Source organism: Epinephelus moara, chromosome 19 (genome assembly GCF_006386435.1).
Source record: "Epinephelus moara isolate mb chromosome 19, YSFRI_EMoa_1.0, whole genome shotgun sequence".
NCBI classification, from domain to species: domain Eukaryota; kingdom Metazoa; phylum Chordata; class Actinopteri; order Perciformes; family Serranidae; genus Epinephelus; species Epinephelus moara.
In genome coordinates, this window is record NC_065524.1 from 32,618,952 (window position 1) to 32,637,764 (window position 18,813).

Below are 18,813 nucleotides of genomic sequence, written 5' to 3' on the forward strand. Positions count from 1 at the left end.
CACCACACCGGTAAGGTAAGACAACACGTTTACATGTCGTTTTCTATGTTCTCTGACATTTATCCTAACGATATGAACGATATGCCCGTTCACTTACGTTTCAACAGGTCTGACGCTACGGCTGTATCTAGGCTAACGGCTAACATGCTAACTATTATTTCTATGTCACTAGTCACTTGAAACAAATTTAGGACGATAGGAGACGGGTTGAAATAAACCGAAATTTCCCTTTAATCTTCTGGATTGGAAACTAATGCAACCAAGATTCTCCCCAGATCCTGTTGATTTGAAGGACATAGAAGTTGGTTATAGTTTGTTGTTGGTGAATATGGAACCTTTGGCTGGACACAGTTACTGAAAAAAACATAATCTAAAAAAGGACAAAGTATTTATTTAGATTTCTTTTCAGTGCTGCATATATGTGGCTGATATAATGTTCTGTTTTAGGACTAAAGACAAGCCTGCACTGCTGCTGGGTAGAACAATGCTCCACGTATAGTAACATTTAGGTAAAGTTCCAGTGTGTAGGATTCAGGGAGACATATTGGCAGAAATGGAAGACAATGTATTAGGTATATAAGTAGGTTTTGTTTAGTGTATAACCACCTAAAAATAAGAATCATGTTTTTGTTACCTTAGAATGAGCTTTTATATCTACATAGGGAGCAGGTCCTCGTCTACGGGGTACGCCATGTTGCTACAGTAGCCCAGAAAAGACAAACCAAACAGTGGCTCTAGATAGTGCCATTTGTTTCACCTGGTTAGAATCTGCAATCCTCACCGCTAAATGCCACTAAACCCCCCTAAATGTTACACACTGCTTCTTTAACATTTATCAACCAAGTGTAATGTAGTGTGTGTACACTGTGATTGCTGTCCTTGCAGAACCATCTAATTATCAATTTGGAAATGTACATGTAAATCCTGCATTTCCTGCTGCTCTTGTGTGTCCAGAGTAATTGTCTCCGTGTTGATAATCCCAATGAACCTGTTCATTACAGTAGATCTTAATACCTGCTCGTTCAGGCTGTATGGCAGATAGTGGATTGTTTTCTTGAGCTGGCATTAGCATCTGCTGTTCTTAAAGTGGCATTAATGCTGGAAATTTCTTCTCCTAAAGTATAATTCACAGCAAAATGTCCATTGTGTTCATGTCTGAAACACCTGCCTGGCTCCCTCTCCTAACTATTACATAACTCTGAAGGTTTATAATAAAAATCTGATAACACTGATGACCTAAAGGGATTGAGCCACTGCGACTAAAGCTTAAATTATCTTCTAAATCCTTCTTGTCCAGTGAATAATCTCTGTGATCTTTTGTCTGTCCAGATATTGATCATGCCAGGCACTTATGCCTCAGCAACTGCTTCATTGCCAGATTAAAAAGGACCCACATCTCTCAATGTGATGCATATGAATTGATTACAGACCTCCTAAGTACTCTGACTTGGCATATCTCTTCGATGAAAAATGTCCTATGTCTGCATGAAATTGTAAAGAGCAGTGTCTCTCCGACGGTGTAAGTGCTGTGTGGCTGAACTTGGTCTTTATGGTCTCATTTAAATGCTATTTAGTCCAGAAAATAAAACTGCACATTCATCCTCTGGCAGCAAATTAATCAGCAATATGGCAAGAGAGATTTAAATATGTTTTATGACTCTGGAAGTCTGTTGACTGAGAATTTCTTCAAGTGGGCATTATAACATAAAATGGAAATCATTGCTTGAGACATGAGGAGTTTGAGAAATACACTTTTCCATTATAACCGGATAACATGGAGGAAACCTTGAGTGGCCTTTGAAAAGCAGAGGCAGGGGGGTGTTACTGTGGAGACATTCAGACCTGAAGATTATCCACTTAAAATCACATTTGCCATGTTAGACAATGGTTGAATGGTGCTGTGGGATATGCTGCTCATGCTCACTACATCTTCAGGCGTGTTAGTTTATTGCCATCCACACCTGATCAACAAACCTGCAGGCCATGGTGGCAGCGCATGCAAGTTAAATGTTCCTAAAGCACACAACGTTAACGCTATAAGAAGTACAATTATGAGATGGTTAGCTAAAAAATGTGACCTGAAACTGATCATATGACATGGTGACAATGACCGGTAGCTGCCAGTTGTAGCTTCACCTCTAATACCCCAAACTTGCGAGGCCCTGACACACCAAGCCGATGGTCGGACGTCGACCAAAGTCAGGCCGTCGGTGAGCGTCTGTCGGCCTAGTCTTTGCGGTGTGTCCCGCACCGTCGGCACTACAGCGTCGGCGGCTTTTCGGCCGATTGAGCATGTTGAATCGGCGGCGGAGCTAGTCGGTGAGAGAGATCACTCTAATTGGCTGTTCAGGTTTTATTCCCTCGCCCCTGTAGCGAGTGAATCTGCCTGTAGTGAAACCGGGGCTAACCAGTGCTTCCTCCTCAGGCTCCACTTCACTCAGCTGCCTGAGACCCGCTGCTTCTTCCCACTTTAACCTGAATAACAAACCGGAGCTAGCTGAGAGCAGCTAGCGGAGCGTTAGCAGCAGCATGACTGGAGGGAAGCACAGCCAGTTAGCCTCCGCTAGTCTCTGAGCTAGCCCTGGCTCTCCGTTTGGATCCAACCGGAGCACCGAGCCCTGGTTTGTTATTCAGGTTAAAGTGGGAGGAAGCAGCGGGTTTTTGGGCAGCTGAGTGAAGTGGAGCCTGCGGAGGAAACACCAGGACCGTCTGGATGTAATAGTCCCTGGAGGTGCTCCTGTGCTCAGCTGCACAGATAGGAAACCCCTCGGCTGACAGGATGTACCACTCTCTCACTCCGCTCTCTCTCACGCAGGCGCAGAACGTACGTGCCACCTGGCCGTTGGATGTAGTCCGTGTAGTGTGTTCAAATGCAACTGACACAGGGCGACGTGAAGTGACGTAGACGACGCAACAGTTGGCTTTCGTCGCCGCTTGTTCTTTGATGTCGGTTCGGTGTGTCCACACCTTAAAGCACGACTATGTAACTTTTGAAAAAAGAAATTACACAATCCTCCTAAGTGAAATGAGAAGTGACATTTATAAGAAGTACAGCACCCTGTTTCCACCAAACACTTTCTGTATGGTACCATTGGAACCAAAAGTAACCCTTCAGACATGGTACCCAGACCCAAGGTCCGTTAAGCGTTTCCACTGCAAACATTCCTCCAGAGGGAGGACCAAAACTGGGGACGGTACGGAACGGTCCCATTGGTACCATCCACAGCCGAACTGAACTAAACCCTACCAGACTGCTTGGTGGAAATGGGGCTAAACACACGTTTACACAGCTCTATACACTCAGGAGTTTTGGTGCTACATCCTTACTTGGTCTGGTAAGACTGGTAACTCATGGTGGCTAATGTTAGCCAACGTTAGCCAAAGCTTTAACATACAGAACCTGGATCTTAAAAAAGGTGCACCCAAGGTCTAATCGCAACCCAGGGCCTATTGCAATTGCTACTGTTTTCCACCTAGAAGCATGTAAATATCATGTCATGTTTGCCAAAACTTAGAGATGCTCTATGACTGTCTAAACTCCTAAGCATATATAGGATATAATGTCTACAAACTGACATTCAAGCCCAGTTTTTATATAACCCACCTCAGTTATTCTTTCCCTCCATACCTGTCTGACAAAGAAAGCTCCCAACTGTTAAATCCAGAGGCCTCTTTTTTTGTTCAATCCATGACTGCTCACAATGAATACATTTTGATAAAAAGCACAATATGGTCTGGGAGACAGGGCCCTGACTTAGGAATTTCAGTGTCTCAGAGCAGAAGAAATAATTTAAGATTAGTTTTGCTTGAGCAGTCGGCAATCCAACGGTTTTTTGAACTCGTTTAGCTCAACATGATTCAAAATATCATGTGTTCCACTTTGGTCTAAGGAGAAAAGGACAAATTAAAATGTACCCACGGATGGTTTACTGAGCGCGCCAAGAGGCTTTTCCCCAATTAATCACATTCACCTGATTCTACTCATTCACACCTGTTAGCTGTTGAGGATAACCACAACTTCCTACTGATGACTGCTGAGCATGTCTATTAGACCAACTGGGAATAAACTGCTTTGCTCAAACAAACAAGTAGAGAGAAGAGAGGTCAACACACCCACTTCTCTTTCCGGGCTTTGGGGACCTAAATGAGTCATCTTCCATGAAACATTGTGTAGTCTTGATGAAATGAAAGATTCAGTGTGTTGAATGGCTGTAGCTGACTGATCTTAAAAATGAGAGAATGGGAACTGATAGTCGTAAGGTGTAAAATAATGTTTGTCAGAGCCTTACAGTTTTGTACTGAAATAGATAAAGTTTGTAAGAATGTGAAAAAAGAATCTGAGGACTACATTGAGCATCTCCAAAGGTAGCGACTGCAGTGAGTGATGAATAACTGTGTGCAGCTGATTATTACACTGCATAGTGGAAAAAGCATTTGAAAACATTTCAGCTTTAGAAAACTGAGTGGTAGGCTACAAAGTAGTTTTCAAAGTCTCATAGCAACAGTAAGAGTCATGACCAGCACTTTCCCAAGCTGCTGATGAGCACAGTTACATAATAAGAGGCTCTCCGTGTATGGGTCCTTACCTCTCAAGTATGTACTTATATGTTTCTACAAATGGATTCGTTCACAGGCGATTGGCCGAGAAGCCCTCACGCTTTCATATACATCTAATAGCACATATTAGTGAAGGAACAAGAGTCTACTTCGAGGGAAAATGTAAACACAAGAACAATGAGATTTGATGAGATTTTTCATCTTGTGTAACAGCTGCAGTGCTTCCTGAGTGGCATTTTCAAGCAGTTCGTTCTTACTGCATTATTGGGATTTGTCAGCCCAGTCGGAAGTAGAGAGTGTTGGCATTGTTTCTGCATACCACCCAATTTTTTGCATTTGTAGTTGAACAAACAACAAGATCGGTGTTTTAGCAACCCGGAACTGTGTTTCGACTGGGGATAGTGCCACAAAAAGCAGTTGTTCTTATTGAGTCATTGCTGTGTTTCCTGTAAGGATAGTGCCACAAAAAATGGGTATTTTAATGTTTTCCTAACCACAACAAATTGAACATTAGTCTGGGGCCGTTTAGTGGCCGTTTTGGTAAGGAACCGGAACCAGGGCGAGAGAGACAGGATCCGGAATTCGATGAATGTGCCTTTCCGTCAAAATAAAAGCACCAAGCTAATAAAAAACTGGTGAAACGGTGAAACTTTTTAATTTAAAGAATATAATATATATAACAAGCCATTAAGTTAACCTTTTTCTTTTATTGTAAATCGATGGTGCGCCAGAATTTAAAGTTTTACTTTGGTGAACACTTTTACTTTGGTGAATTTGGTGAAATCTGAATCCGCTCTCTAGACCGGAACCAGAATTCAGACAAAATTCAGAGAGAATGGAAACCAGGCTCTTCACGTCACCAGGCTCTTCGCCGTACGTGAAGAGCCTGGTGACGTGAGGCTAATTGAACATAAAGTTAGTTCAGGCAGGACATGATGTCAAGCTCAGCTCACATCCCAGCTACATCAGCTGATCTCGAGCAGCCGAATCAACTGAAGGAGCAGCTGATTGATGGAAGGGAGTCAGCTGATAGATCACATAATCCCTTCGGTTGCAACCAATTAGTGAATCTCATTCAGGGTGCCCTATTTAAACTGCTCTGGTCTGCTTACTGTTGCTGCTTCCTCTGCAAGCCACTTTGCAACCTGCCTCCACCCCAGCTCCTCCTTTTCATGTTGTGTCTGCCTTATTGATGTAATTTCTGTTTGTCATTGATGCTTCTCTGTTCTGTTCTGTTCCCGGGGGTCTTTGCTGCTGCTCTCCCTGCCTTAGGCTTTCCATGTAGGCGCATGGAAGGGCTTGGTTTGCTCTCTTTGCCTCAGGTTTTCCGCGTTTGCATGTGGAAGGTCAGTGAAGTGTGCTCCTTCTGCTTTAAGGCTTTCCATGTAGGCGCATGGAAGGGCAGGGAGGTTTGCGCTCTCTGTCTCAGGCTTTCCTCATTTGCATGTGGAAGGGCAGACAGGTGTGCTCTCTTTGCCTTAAGGCTTTCCATGTAAGCACGTGGAGGGGCAGAGAGGTGTGCTACCTTTGCCTTAAGCTTTCCACGTTGGAGCATGGAAGGGGCTTTCTGCGTAGACCCGAGGAAAGGCAGAGGGGCCCCAGAATGGAGCCATACCGCCAAATATAATACTGCAAATGGAAATAAAGTTTTCATGACTGAAAGTGTTTTTTGTGCCTAAACCTTATCATTAACCACAGCTTCCTGAAATGTAAAGAAACTTCAAGTCTGAAAATGTTTGCTACATAATAAGATACTAATGTAATATATCCTTGGTTTGCAGAGGCATACAATGCCAACATTTTTTCAGGTGGTTGGGTTGTGTAACTCCATAATTTCATGTGCTTTGTACGAAAAGGGGACAATAACTTATTTTCCCACGTAAGTACGGCATATATTTATGTTGATCATTTTGGTATATCTTGTTCCCAAATGACAAGGGTCAATTGTTCAAGGTTTATGTAGGAAGCACAAAAAAACAGAAAATTCACAGCAGGCAATTTGTCTGCACAGCTGTCCCCGTTTCAGTGGATCCTTAACCTTTTTAGGGCTGCAGCACATTTGAGTACAACAGCAGAATTGCAAAGTGCACTAAATTATAGAACACATTTCTCGAAAATGTAACACAAGGGCTTGATCACACCAGATAGCCTGCATACACACCAAGCAGCTGGATTAGTCACAGTCTATATTTATAGATTTTTTTTTTCTCCCAGTAAGCACTTTGTGATAAAACTGTACATGAGAAATACTTTATTACTGGATTTTCCTTTTATGGAGTGGCTACCATGAACTGAGTTTTACTGAAGAACTCAAGGACTCAAGTGACCTAATGTTTTGTTTTAACACTTACTTAAAGTGCCATTTACAAAGTGACTGTGGACATGTTTGAAATGAAGATATTATAAACTTTCTGCTCCCATTGTAACTCGGACTTGGATGCATGACAAAGACTTGTTCTCACACACAGTCCAGTGCACAACTTACTGCATTGAGAGACTCATATAGGAATGCAGTGGTAGCTGCCACACACACCAGGGAGGGGGCACTTCAAACTAATTGATGAGAAAATAAATATTATCATATTTATATAAGAACATAAACCTGCCGTTTCCATATTTCCATCAGCTAGTGTTTTTCCATTTCCCTGACTTTTGTCGGTTCATTGCCTCATTTCTCAAAGCATTACTGCCACCTGTCAATCATACATGTACTGTGCATTGCAATGTTTAAAAAGGGGGAGGAGTTTATTCTAGCTGTCCAGGATCCTGGAAGTTAGAGTTAATTTTGTGCATAAACACCATTAGGTAACTGGCAGTTGAAGCACTTTCAATGGTTACATGGGTATGAATGTCTGCTAGTTGAAACATCAACAAAAGATGAGGAGCGCTTTAGAAAATGTTGGGTTCTTTGACAAAAAATTCAAAAGGTACCAGCCTGTGCACATGATATTGTGGAGTGGAGAAATGTGACTCTAAAGGTGCCTTTTACAAAGCTTAAAATGCTGTTACATTCTCCAGTAACAATAAGTAGAAGCTAAAGATTATGCGTTTTAGAAAACTGATAACACAATCTGTACCTCACACTGATTTCTTCTGCAGAGACCAGACGGGCATTGTGTCATCGCCAAGGTTGTGCCCACCTGTAGGGAAAAGAAACACACTGTCACATACAAAGAGAAACAGGAAAATGCAGAAAAGTTGCTGTGTAGTGAATTAAAGGAATACTTCGCCCACCCAAATGATAATTTGTACATCAATTAGTCATACCGTTCATTCATTTTTTCCTCATAACCACTTATCCTGTTAGGGGTCACGGGTGTGTTGGAGTCTACCGCTGTTAAATGTGGTCCCCAATCGATCAATAAATCCATATGTTTGCCATTTCCTGTGGAGGCATACTAGAAAAACAAAGTTTTCTTCACAAATTCAAGGTAAAACAGTGTGACTAACTGATGTACAAATTAGCATTTTGTGGGTGAAGTATTTCTTTAACCATGGCTTTCACTGTGAGATTTAAGGCACATAAGATTTGTGAATATTCACTGTGAGTTTGGTAAATCACTAAATGTTGCTGGTGACAGTTAGTACTGATGAATAGCTAATGTTAGCTTGAGTGGGAGGCTGCTGCAGTACAGTCATACAGTTTGGCAGCATCAGACTGTCATCTCCAACCAAATCTCAGCCTGTCTTATATGAAACTGTTGGCTATTTACTGACAACACTTAGCCCAGTGTTATCTGATGATTCATTCAAATATGTATAGAAGTCCACTATGTTGGGTCATTGATCCACTTGGACGGGGGAAGACTGAAGGGACATGATGGTGATCAGCCTTAATTCATTAAGGCATCATGAACACACAGGTTTAGGCAAAGCCATAAAATAATTATACACATTCAATACAACAAACGTTTATTTATAAAGAAATGAATGCATTCAGACATGTCACAATTATAATCTAAACACAATTTGCTTTGACATCTAATGGATGGATCTAATGAATGGATGTACTTTGTGAACTTAGAGAAGGCTTCCAACTGCGTCGCATGGGGAGTTTTGTGGGGGGTACTGCAGGAATATACCAGGGTTGCTGCTACAAGCCATCCAGTCCTTGTATAACCAAGGTGAGAGCTGTGTTCACATAGAGTCAAAGTAAAGTCAAACACATTTTCAGTGGGTCTTGGTCTCTGCCAGGTTTTCCCTTGTCTCTGATTCTGTTCGTGATCTTCATGGACAGGATCTCAAGGCGGTGAGTAAGGGGTTCGGTTTGGTTACCTCAGAATTGCATCTCGGCTTTTTGCAGATGATGTGTTGGGAGTGAGTTACTGCTCCGAGTGAGGGAGTTCAAGTATCTTGGGTCTTGTTCATGAATGAGGGTAGAATGGAGCGTGAGATGGATTGGTGATTTTGGCACAGCATCTGCAGGGATGCAGGCACTGTGCTGGACTGTTTTGGTAAAGAGAGAGCTGAGCCGGAAGGCAAAGCTTTCGATTTACCAGTCCATCTATGTCCCAACCCTTAACCCAACCCTTTCCTCCAAAGGGTGGCTGAACTCAGCCTTAGAGGAACAGAGAGAAGGAGCATGAAGAGCCACCATTCCTTCATGACGAAAAGGGTCAGTTGAGGTTGTTCGGGCATCTGATCAAGATGCCTTCTGGGCATCTCCCATTTGAGGTGTTCGGCACATGTCCAACTGATTGGAGGCTCCATGGCCGACCAAGAACACACTGGAGGGCTTATATATCTCGTCTGGCCTGGGAATGCCTCAGGATCCCTCATGAGAAGCTGGAAAGTGTTGCTGGGGAGAGAGGCATCTGGAATACGTTGCTCAGCCTGCTGCCCCCATGAGCCAGCTTCAGATAAGCAGTTGAAAATTAATGGATAGCTCTAACGGAAATCAGGTTTTCTATCCCCCAAAAGAGCCTTGATGTTTTGCTAAGTATGTGTTGGTCTGGTCCCCTGGTTCTCAACCAGGAGTCATTGAGGGAGATCCAGAGGGCCCCCAATAAATGGAGAATCATTTATTTTAATCTAATTCACATTTGAGGTGAGCCCAATGTGAGTAAGAGTCATTAGAGTAATTATTCTGATCATAGGCTTTCCTTTCTCCATGGTTATCTCCTCACCTGTGGTCGACAAATACAGAATTCTAGTCTAAGTCGTATCTAACAACCAAAATCTAGTGTAGGAGGGATCTAGTGTGTATCAGTTTAGAGGTCCTTGACACAGTTATGGTTGAGAACCACTGGTCTGGTCTATGGCAATAGTGGATATAGTGAGTATTTTAGTATTTAGAGCCCTCTGACAGGAAAAAACTGAAGGAAAAAACATGATTTCTCATAAACAATGCTGAAATAGTTCAAACTGTATTTGGACTGGTTGGTATGGGAAGTATACATCTGGTTAACCAGCCCACCTCCATTAAAGAGCAGCGCACAGCAGCTGCTTCTCCAAAGCTTTTCTACAGGAATGGGGTTATGTGGCCCTGAACCAGAGGCTGAAAACATAATTTCCATCTTAATAGGGTGGCTGTGGCTTAGCACACGCGTCGCCCATATATCACAGGGAGGTGCGATCCCTGGCACTCCCTTTGCACATGTTGTAGTGTCCTTGAGCAACACTGAACCCCAAATTGGTCATGAAGGTTAGGCCAGCACCCTGCATGACAGCATGGCAGAGTGTGTGAATGTGAGGCAAATTGTAAAGCGCTTTAGATATATAAAATCCATTCCCTATGATGAGACTTCAGTAGTGTTTATTATGTGTATACAGCATCCTGCTGAGCCACCAGGGCACCACCGAACTGTTTACTGCTGCAGGCTGCAGTACAGTGCTGTGTATGTGCCCTCCACTGCTTCATAAGATTTTTCTGAATGTATTGTGACTGACAAGACGTCCTCGTAGGAAATAATTAAACAGGCGTACGACTGTTGGGTTAACAGGCATGCTAATTGGAAATGAGCCCATCGGATGAGGTTGATGTCACTATAGCCGTTCGTCTCGCTCTGTGTCTCTCCTTTGTTCCTCTCTCATTCACTGTTTTCTACTCCTCCACGATGCGCCCCTCCCGCTCTGTTTTGCAGTATTTCTGTAGTGCTGCCCCACTTTTTAAAGGCAGAGAAGAAAAGAAAAAAGAGAAAGCGCAGCATAAAAAAAGTTAACTTTTTTTATACCTTCCCTGTACCTATTGGGAGGGAGGGAGAGGGAGCAACACACACTGAATTAGAGGGCATCTATTCATGTTTTTTAATCCTCACCTTTGATTCTACAACTTTCAGTCGTACAAATTTAGAACTACTTTCACACTTTTCTTATTCTCTGCCGAAAATCTGCAGGTTGCAGGTGTGCTTGCAAGATAAAGACCAGGCAGGGAAGAAAGATGGTGTGTGTGTGTGTTGTGTATATACGGTACAGAGGTGAGTATGGATGGGTTCAGATAGCATGAGAGAACAAACTAGCGAGGACATGCAGGCCTTTTTTTCACTCCTGACTACCACATCTGTATCTGTTTATTTTTATTTCATTATTTTATCAAAGCCAGGCGGGATGCCAAATCTTTCCCAACACACACATCTGCTGCTCGCCCTTTATTTGTCTGTTTTTCTGGGATCAAATATATTTTGCTATCAGGCTCATTTATTTAAGTTTGAAATTTCCTATTTTTCCTCTCCCCCTTTCCTCCTTCGCTTTCTCTGTCTTACACACACACACACACACACACACACACACACACACACACACTGCTCCTCAGTGTGCGGCTCCTGTGATGTTGCTGAGGATGCAGAAAGCAGCCAACTGCTGCATCAATCCCATGTTGTTACATCCACAGGCAACAGAAAACACTCAGAGTGAGTGAGGCAGCAAGATGAAGAGAGACTGCTGCCTTTCTAGCAAACTTGTTTCTGCAAGAGAACGAGAGACAATAAAAGATCTGGGGAAAGAAATGCAGGGGAGGGGGGACTGAGGAAGACCAAGAGCAGGGAGATAATGAGGAAGGTGAATAGAGAGAGATGAAGATGACAAAGCATGGGATGGAGAAAAGAAGGGGAGAAAGTGACTGGGGATGAGGAAGAGGGAGGTTGTAGTTGGTTCACTCAGAGACTCCTACATCATGAAACTGATCTGTTTGAAAGAACACATCCAGACAATGACAGATTGTGTGTGTGTTTGCGAGGAGCTCTTCATGTAGGCCTTTGCGTGGGTGGGAAGTGTCACATCAATGTCTTGGAGAGAAGATCACGTGTGACTCAGTGATTGTGCCCGAGCACGTGAATGTGTCATGGTGGCTGGTGACTTATGACTAGAGGTCTCTGAGCTGCAGAGTTTGTTTTTAATGCACACACTACACATACGCATACATTAAAACTACCAGTAACTAGTGAAGGCTGAAGTATTTTCAAGGTACTGCTGTCTGTGATTTCTGGCCCATGCCGCCATATTTGAAGAGGACGCTGCTATCTGCATCTGTAGGAGAAACAGTATTTCTGTTTGTTTTTCCTTTTCATCAAAAGAATTTGAGCATTTCTGGAAACCATAGATCTGTTACATTTGAGCATTATTTTGTGATGGATACGTTGAAACTTTACATTTCCTAACAATGCTGTGGTGAAGATGGGTTAAGGTTTGGGCAAAAATTGACCCAAAACACTTGGATATGGTTAGAAAAAGATCATGTTTTGGCTGAAAACACCCACATTTGGTTTGGTTTAAATGCTGCTGGGAAACGCTGTGATGTGTCATTGTAAAACATCCAGGTTCTGTGCCACAAATGCAGCTGGGAAATGCCTGATGTGTTGGCAAGAAAACAGCCAGATTTGGCAACACAAATGCCGCTGGGAAACGCCTGATGTGCCGCTAAAATCACCCAGGTTCTGTGGCTCAAATGCATCAGGGAAAAGCTGTGATGTGCAGGTAAGAAACACCAAGGTTCAGTACCACAAAACACGCTTGGAAACCCCATGAAGTGCCACTAAAAACACCAACGTTCTGTGTCACAAACACTAAAACACGGCGATGTGTCTGTAAGAATAACATCCATGTTTGGTGCCACAGACGCTGCTGGGGGACGCCTGATGTGCCGCTAAAAACACCCAGATTCTGTGGCTCAAATGCAGCTGGGAAACACAGATGTGCTGTAAGAAACACCCAGGTTTGGAGCCACAAAAGACGTGATGTGTCTGCAAAAAAAAAAAAAAGGTTCAGTGCCACAAATGCTGCTGGGAAGCAGCTGATGTGCCGCTAAAAACACCCAGGTTCCGTGACTAAAATGCCGCTGGGAAATGCTATGATGTGCCATAAAAATAACCAAGGATCTGTGTTACAAACACTGAAACACCACGATGTGTCTGTAAGAATAACACCAAGGTTCAGTGCCACAAACGCTGCTGAGAAATGCCTGATGAGCTGCTAAAAAACACCCAGGTTGCAGCCCATCACTCTGATAGCACTGTTTGGGGTTCCAGAGGACCTTACTACTCTGAATATACTGGTGTATGCGTCTCTATTAGCTCATCGCAGAATTTTGCCAGAATGGAAGTCCCCCAACCCCCCCCCATCATCCTCTGTCTGGCTTAAAGACCCGGTACTTTTTCTCAAACTTGAGAGGATAAAATTCACTCTCAGGGGCTCTGAAGAACGTTTCTATAAGAAATAGCAATGCTTGATAGTTTAATAGCCTTCAAACACTCCCTCCTGAACAGGAGAGAAATATTATGTAATTGTACATTATTGCCATTCACTGTCATGCACTGTTAATCAAAAGACCTTCTCGTCTTTTTTCCTTTCCTTTCCTTTCTTTTATTTACTTCTCCCCGTTTTGTTCTTCTGTACTTTATTTTTTAAATGGAATCAGTGTCACTGTGTGTTTAACCTGTATCTCCATGGACTTTTCAGGTAGGAGCAGGAAGGTATGGGGGGGAGATTAAGGAAAGTATTGTTTCAATTGTAACAAAAAAAAAAAACACACAATAAAAAACAGGTTCTGTGACTTAAATGGGGTTTGAGCAACACGTACCACATGTGACTGTGACAGGCTCAGTCATCTGTCAGTCAGACTAAGATGCCTGTAAATGACCATTAGTAACCCCGAAAGGTACTGACTTTGCATTTCCACATTTTCAACTGATCAGTTCATTCTGAGATTTCTTAGAACAAAAAGTGGGACTTCAGTTTGGAAGCTTGACTCGACAACTGTGACTACACACACATGCACTCCAGTTATTAAATGTATTTTCTTCTTCCTCTTCTCTCTCACCACTTGTCCTTTTCATCAGGATTACAGTTAGATTTTACCAGATTAAGAAACTGTCGTCGCAGTAGACTTGGCAATTTACCAAGCTGAATTATATCTGAGCCCCTCTGCCTCTGAGAAATGTGCATATGACAAAAGTTTCCACCTGCAATACGACCATTTACTGTGAATCCCCAGTGCTGCAGTTTGTGAGAGCAGGATTTTAAAGACAGCGAGAGCTGTGAGTTATACGGCCGTTTCAGGAGCGGAGAATTATAGATAGATCCAATGCAATGCCTGTCTCGTCTCGTTAGAAAAGACCAGCCAGTTGTTTTATATGAATCGCAGCAGTGAGTGTGAAGAGGAATTTTTCTGCTGTAATAAAATGGGGAGCACTGGCTTAAATTACATCCTGAGGCTTTCAAGAAGACAGCGTTGGAGAGTATTAACCCTCAGCTCTCTGAACCAGCTGTACAAAATGGCATACTGTCATGGAAAGAAATGTGCAACAATGTAAATGTGTAGGATTTCATTATAATAATAATAATAATAATAATGATGCATTTTATTTATAGTTGCCTTTCAAAGCAATCAAAAACACCTTACAAGACACAGTTAAAAAAACATAACAAGCATCAATGCTTCCATAGATCATAAAATGAAAAAACTAGTAGGCTCTCGAGCCAATGGTAGTCAAGCGGGCAGATTGTGATGTGAGCTGGATGCAGACGAGGATCTAAGAGTACAGGAGGGTGTGTAGATATGATGGAGTTCAGACAGCTAGGAAGGGGCTTGATTATGAAGGGCCTTAAAGGTGAGGTACAGAATCTTGAAGTCGAAAGGGAAGCCAGTGAAGGTGCTGGAGAACAGGAGTGATATGATCTATGGAGGGGGTTCTGGTAATGATACAGGCGGCTGAATCCTGGACCAACTGGAGTGTATGAAGACACTTGAGAGGGAGACTACAAAGGACAGAATTCCAATAGTCAATATGAGATGTAGGCGGCAGGGTGGTGAAGTGGTTAGCATTGTCACCTCACAGCAAGAGAACCCAGGGTGTGGGAGCCCGTCTGTGTGGAATTTGCATGTTCTCCCTGTGTCAGTGTGGGTTTTCTCCAGGTACTCCGGCTTCCTCCCACAGTCCAAAGACATGCAGGTTAATTGGTGACTCTAAATTGTCCGTAGGTGTGAATGTGAGTGTGAATGGTTGTCTGTCTCTATGTGTCAGACCTGTGATAGTCTGGTGACCTGTCCAGGGTGTACCCTGCCTCTCACCCAGTGTCAGCTGGGATAGGCTCCAGCCCCCCTGTGATCCCTAACAGGATAAGCAGCTAGAATGTATGAACACAAGATGCAACCAAAGAATAAACGAGGATAGCTCACTGTAAGTTATAAGTGATGGGGGAAGATGTTTAATATTTCGTGGATGAAAGTATGCAGACCAAGTAATATTATTGATGTGGGCCTCAAAGGACAGTGTACTGTCCAGGATGACACCCAGACTCTTGGGGCTCATTCACACCAGGATAGTCCGGGGGACTCGGTTCGATTGGGCGGGGAATGCCGAAAAATTTCACACCTTCATTTGGTTCGGTTCACTTTCACACTGCACTTTTGTAGTGACGCCACGCAGTTCCAACAGCTGCTCGTTTGGGGGGAGTATTGCCCGAAACGACCACTCACCAGGAAGATAAAAAGGATGAGGCAGAAGAAAACGGGGATCCTTGATTGGCCAGGACCGAAAACAGAAAACCATCCCTATCAGCCGGCTTGGTCACCACAAAAACACCAAAATGCACTGCGCTCTATATCACTTCCTCTCTTTGGTTCACTTCCTCTCTTTGGTTCGCTGGTTTGCATTTCCCACTGTAAGCGAACCGCACCAGGGTTCACTTGCAAGTGAACCGAGACCCCCAGTTTTCAAGCGGACCAGGGTTTGCTCGTTTGGTCTGCACCAGAGTTCAAATGAGCATTCATACCACTCCAAATGAACCAAACTATGCGTTTAAAGCGGACCAAATAGCACCAGTGTGAATGCGTCCTTAACCTCAGGGAATGGATGGACTTTGGAGTGGTCAGTGGTTCGAGAGAAACTGTGCAGTTTAGCCAGAGTAGATTTTGAAATGAATGAGTTTACTTAAGTCATTTCTGTTATTTATCTATTAACTTTAATATATATTCACCCTCACCTCCACCTCTCTATGTAAAATATAAAAAAATAAAAAAAGCAAAGTTTCTCATCATATTTTCTCGTGCTTCACCATGGCTCTAGGCACAATAGGACTGCTTACACTATATTAAAATCCTATGAATATAATTTTCTACTGTAAAAGCAGCGCACACACACAGCGCGCATCTTTGTATTCATACAATCAAGTTTCTACACAAACTCACAGGCAGCACACATACAGACTTACACATCACATAATCTTATTCTGCACAGCATTGATTTTCACTGTCAATAGAGCGTCACATCAGGCAGCGAGTTGCATGTCAGAAAATGAGATTGTTCATCTGCCTGGAACATAAAAAATCCACTTACATACATTTGACAGGCCACAAAATCATACATTGTTCCAAATGAGCATCATTACCTCAAACATAAGTGGCTGTGTGTGTGCGCACATGAACGTGGAGGTGCTTTTACATTCATTTGAAGCCTTGCTTTTACTGCTGCATTATTGTCTACACGTGTACAGAACTGTGTTGTGTGACTACAGTTGGCAGGCAGTTCCATGTTTGAGGCATGCCTCCCACCTTCCTTCACCTACACCGCTTCGACATAATAGCCACAGTGTTGTGTCCACACAAACAACAAAACAGGATTATGGCCTTTTCTTATAGAGCCACTCTCAAGGCTTTTACCTGCCTTAGAAGAGAAAAACAAAGGCTGAGCTATTGTTTTCTCCAGTTGAGAGGTAGCAGTCATTATTTCCTCACGTAGAGATGCTGGAAGGCTTCTGCTGCAGCAGAGGAGATTTGTGGGATGAGTGCTAACAAGCTGTAAATTGATGCACGACTTGTTATTTACTGTTACAGCTCTCGATTCAAAATCATTTCCATCGCTGTCTTGTGTAACAGGACTCACACTGTGTAGGTGCTGTCATATTTTCTACATTTGAAGGTTATGCAGGATAAAACATCCAACAGGCATCATTTTCTCTTGAGAAAATCTCAACTTTAAGGATTTAGTCACACTGCTCACCATCACCTTGCGCAGTGTATCCATCACCAACAATGTGCCTCATTGCACAGCATTTTATACACGTGGAGAAATCCAAAGCTTGATAGCCATGCCTGGCCTGGCAACCAGTGATGTAGTGAAGTGTGTATGAAGGTATACGGGGTCTGGCTCTTTTTCCGCCCATCTACAGTATACCCATCTATCAGTCAAAAAGCTAATTAAATATGAAACAGTATTCCCACTTCCTCCTTGGTTACCTATCCGTCTACCCAGCAGTGCGCCCACCTTACCAACTAAAGCAGGATATCTACGTCTAATTGACACTGTAACTACAGCATACGTTCTGCGTTGACTTGCGCCTCCCCAGAAATGTAGCTACACATTGTGGCGAGGTAGACCTCCTTTCTATTTCTGTAAGCTGAAACCATTTCCCTCAGTGAAAACAAAGCTTTTATTTACTTTCATTTCACAGATAAGAAACAATAAATTGTGTGGATAATAAAGCCTCCATAAAAATAGCATTTTAAGTCTTGTGTGTCATTTATCCTTCAGGGATTTATCCTGGCTTCATAGGAGCAGAGGAAATCTCTGTTCATCACTAGGCTAATTTGTACAATGTAAAATGCCATAGGCTTGTGCTAATAACGTTAGCATGTTGTATTTGTTTAGAAAATGTGTTAAGTATTAAGACAGTTGTTTTGTCGGTGAACCTTGTGAGTTATAATTGAGCCAAGTTTTGTAACGTTGAACCTTGTGAGTTATAATTGAGCCAAGTTTTGTAACGTTACCTTTGTTAAATGTTGCTGTTGTCCCTGGTTTCATATGAGTAGAGGATAATCCACTAGCCACCAGGCTAATTTATACCAGTGTATCATGCAGCATTAAGATATGTAACTGATTCTGGTTTTCGTACTCATCACTGCAGCTTGTATGAGAGTGTTGGTTGGCCTTCTTTGCACAATCGTAGATTGGAACATTGGTACATTTTTCTTTATAAGGCCATATTGCGTGATTTGCCTTCTTATTTATGTTCTCTCTTGATTCCTAAAGTCACCAGGAGCTGTAATCTTCGGTCAGATGACAAATTATGTATGTCGTTCCTCGAAAACTAACTGTCTTTGGTGAAAGTGCCTTTAAAGTATNTTTGTGGGGAAAATGTGTCCAGATAAAGACAAGTGTTTGTCTGTGAATGCTGCGAGTTATAGTGAAGCTGATTTGTGCACTTGTGTTTAATGTAATTAATGGTGTTGGCCATGTGTGTAGGGTCTGCATAGAGCTGACGCACAAGTATAAATCTGCTCTTAAGGGATAGTGCACCCAAAAATGAAAATTCAGCCATTATCTACTCACCCATATGCCGAGGGAGGTTCAGGTGAAGTTTTAGAGTCCTCACAACACCTGCAGAGATCCAAGGGGAGAGGAGGTAGCAACACATCTCCACCTAATGGAGGCTGACGGCGCCCCAGATTCAAACGTCCAAAAACACATAATTGAAACCACAAAATATCTCCATACTGCTCGTCCGTAGTGATCCAAGTGTCCTGAAGCCTGACGTGAAAAGTTTTTTTGAAAAACGTCATTTGAACACTTTTTGCCTCATTGTAGCCTGCAGCTCTGACTGCTTCTGTGTACACTGTGCTCGTGTGTGTGCTTGCGCCAGACCGCGAGACATGGACACCGCCTTCATGTGTGTTCACGTGCTTTCGCTTGTCTCGTGTGCAAGTGCACACACACGTGAGCACAGTGTTAGAGCTACAGGCTACAATGAGGCTAAAAATGTATTTATAAACAGGAGGTATTTATTAATTTAAATGACATTTTTCCAAACAACTTTTTATGTCAG

The 18,813-nt window shown here is 42.8% G+C and overlaps 1 protein-coding gene across 1 annotated transcript in view; it reads right to left on the reverse strand.

Annotated features, from left to right (window-relative positions):
• slc8a1b (solute carrier family 8 member 1b) overlaps positions 1 to 18,486 on the reverse strand; it is a 253,555-nt gene extending 235,069 nt beyond the window's left edge. Inside the window, exons 1-2 of the mRNA XM_050071767.1 lie at positions 18,321 to 18,486; positions 7,635 to 7,697 (exon numbers count right to left, since the gene is read on the reverse strand). The gene's annotated coding sequence lies outside the window, so the exon portion shown is untranslated. The remainder of the gene's footprint in view (positions 1 to 7,634; positions 7,698 to 18,320) is intronic.
• Between the last annotated feature and the right edge of the window lie 327 nt (positions 18,487 to 18,813).